The sequence below is a fragment of the Ostrea edulis genome, chromosome 2, assembly GCF_947568905.1.
Source record: "Ostrea edulis chromosome 2, xbOstEdul1.1, whole genome shotgun sequence".
Lineage (NCBI taxonomy): Eukaryota > Metazoa > Mollusca > Bivalvia > Ostreida > Ostreidae > Ostrea > Ostrea edulis.
In genome coordinates this window covers 54,570,036-54,573,213 of record NC_079165.1, presented here as the reverse complement: position 1 = coordinate 54,573,213, position 3,178 = coordinate 54,570,036, and the positions used below count along the sequence as shown (strand labels likewise).

At 33.6% G+C, this 3,178-nt stretch overlaps 1 long non-coding RNA gene across 2 annotated transcripts; it reads right to left on the bottom strand.

Annotated features, from left to right (window-relative positions):
* Nucleotides 1-336: 336 nt before the first annotated feature.
* LOC125679314 (uncharacterized) lies at nucleotides 337-2,536 on the bottom strand. 2 transcript variants are annotated; one of them, XR_007371777.2, is made up of 3 exons: nucleotides 1,841-2,533; nucleotides 803-887; nucleotides 337-668 (listed from the first exon to the last, which is right to left on the bottom strand). It is a non-coding gene; the product is annotated as an uncharacterized LOC125679314 (long non-coding RNA). The 2 variants fall into 2 exon arrangements; XR_008800062.1 differs by having other exon boundaries at nucleotides 803-2,536.
* Between the last annotated feature and the right edge of the window lie 642 nt (nucleotides 2,537-3,178).

The window sequence follows — 3,178 nt, the reverse complement described above, 5'->3', positions numbered from 1 at the left end:
ACCCAATCGACCCATGGATTGATTGATTGTATCTTGTTTAACGTCTCTCTCGACAATTTTTTACTCATATGGAGACGTTACCAAGACCGGTGAACGGCTTTAAATTTAGGCCTTTGCTCGGGCGCTTACGGCCATTGAGCAGTGAGGGTTCTTTAGCGTGCCACATCTACTGTGACGCTGGGCATCCGTTTTGATGGTCATCTCCGAGGACCAGTGACATTCACACCTGATGCTGAGCGTTTGGCAGTATATATGCACTGAGTGTGTGTAACGGGGGGGGGGGGGGGGGGGGGGGGGGGGTGTTGGTTTAGAAAATGAGAAATTCAAACACATTGATTAAAGTTATAAAATTGGTATTTTATTTTCATTTAGAAATGTTTACTGATTTTGATATATCAAAAACTTAGAATAATCAACAATGACACTTCCTCTATATTTATACAATATTATTGTCTTTAAAAAAGACATGTAATACATGAGTACATGTACTTGTTTTCCATTAAATTCACACTTTAGTATGTTGCACAATATATCCATTGCTCGGGGCTCACAAATACATTATTGATTCTATCCAAGTCCCATATTTTGCAGAAGTTCTTGAATTTTCTCTGTAACCTATGAAGTTGTGGGGTCCAGGGGATATGACATCATCAATGTAAATGAAGTACCTGTTATAAAAAATATATTCTGTATATTCAAATATTGAAAAAAAGATGAATATCTAATATACTAAGAATTGTCTTTATAAATGTCTGGTGTTAAAATGAAAAATTCTATCTTACTAAGATAGAAAATATTGTACCTTTCTTGCTGATTTTCATGGCAAATTGCTGTTGAAGTTGTTGGCTGGAAGCCCATTTCAACTTGCACTGGTCCTTAGGATGATGCTTAGAAAAAAAATCATCATAATTAATATTTGCACAGTCAGTATTAATCATTAATTATACTGTGTCAGACAATGTCAATTTTAAAATCGTGTGTCTCAATGCATGTTTAGTGAACTTTAAAATGCTGATATATTGAAAAATACACACATAACATGTATTTTATTATGTTAATTTTTAAAATCTTGTCTGAAATCAGTATTACATATGTAACACTACATGTATGTTAAATGTGTGCAGTGCAGCAATGTGAACTCTTGCAGTAGTAGTACATCTGCATGATTGCTATTTATTTCATATTGTTATAGTTACCTTCTATTTAAACTGTACATACCCTCCCACCCCCGGGTCCTTAATGAGGTGAATAAACATCATAATTATCATATTACAATATGAGATGACAGATATGTTTTCATAAACTGCCAGTTCATTCTAATAATATCAAAACAAGTCAACTCTAGATTTATCAGACCTGTCTCCTTTACGGAGTGTGGGTCAAGAGAAGGACATCCATATCTTATTTTCATACAATACATTTATTTGCCTATGAGGGGGGCTTGTGATTTTACAAATATTTTAAATAAAGTTTTGTAGACCTACATGCTTGTATGAAACATGAAACCCCAGATTTGAAATATCCCTTAGGTCAATGAAATTTCAAGATACTATAAGTACTATCATTTATACCAAATAGAATTTTAGTGCAACCCCCCCCCCCCCCCCCCAAACTTGTGAGAGCCCTATTTTTTTTCAAATCTGGCATATACATGACATCCATTTACAATTACATGCACATGTAGGAGTTATATTTTGGGCACATATGGAATACATAAATGCACAAAAAATGAAACAGCTCCAAATTGTGCGTTTATAGATGTTATTATAAAATCGCGTTGTGAAATAGCAGAGGAAAAGTGGGTTGAATACAAATTCAATTTGCCATTTTTTTCACTTACCAAACGAAATTATGATTTCGTTGTCCACGTTGAATGCATCCATCGAATTCCTCTTCTCAGAAGAAACTTTGTTTAAACTCTCAATGACTACATAAACAGTATTGAAACTCGCAGCACTCGGACACCACGATCACGCTACATCAACAACTTTGTTTACGTAGCGCAGCTATGCATGGTGGTGAATTTCGTGAGGTAAAAAGTGCCATTCTGCACGGACGAAACATTTAGTCCACTATTATTACATTGACGTATTCCTAATCTAAACTATGGCCAAATTTCTATATCTTTCGTCGAGACGACCCTCTCAATCATCGATTCAGTCACAGCAACTTGTACTTTCGGAACCCCTTTTTGTTTTTCAACTACTCTATGGCGATGTACGGAATTCCGAAAAATAATTTCACGTGAAAATACACGATTTTTACTGATCACGTGGTTGCTATCGGTCTCTACCTTAAAACCGGCTCTCAATAGCTTACTGTAAAATATGTTTACTGTTATTATCTATGACGTCATAATATGCTTAACGTAAAATCCTTTTCCCTTCATTCGTTTATGGCGTCGTTATGTACGTGAAATGTTAGGACGCCTTTATGACGTCAAACCATTTCAAAACTATTTTAAAATGTAACGCCTGAGGATTATAAAATGAAAGCGCTTGCGTTAAATTTTTAACTTTGTGTACTGTTTATTCTATTTCTTTTAATAAATATATATATATATATATATATATATATATATATATGTAAAAAATAAAAATGAAACACGAAGACGTTTAGTAAAGCTTATATATATATATATTAAACGTTGCCCGTAGAACAACAGTTGTGGATGATAATAAAAACACAATTCAACAAGATCATGTTTTAAGGGTCACTCCCTTATTTAAAGGGGCATGGACACGATTTGAGATGAACATTTTCAAATCTTTTCCCCCCCATTTTTAATGTTTAGAATGTCTAACTAAGGTATTTGTAATAGTCAGCAAAATTTTTAATGTTAGTTGTCGAGGTACATGTGAGATACAGAGCTCACAATTCTTTGTTATGTATAAAAAGGTTCGTGCCCTGTTTACATTTAAGCTATATATACCAGTAAAATTTCGTTTAAAGCATTTTTTTTTTTCAATTTGCAAGATAATTATGAATACAATTAGATAGTTTCCAGTGTTTGGCACAAATCATTTTGTTTTAAACATGCTATTTTCTATTAATACATATTTTAAAAAGAAACATGGCACAGGCCTTGTTTACATAACGAAGAATTGTTAGTGCTGTATCTCACTTGTAACTCAACAACTGATAATACAATTTTGGATGACCTTTAGAAATACTTCAG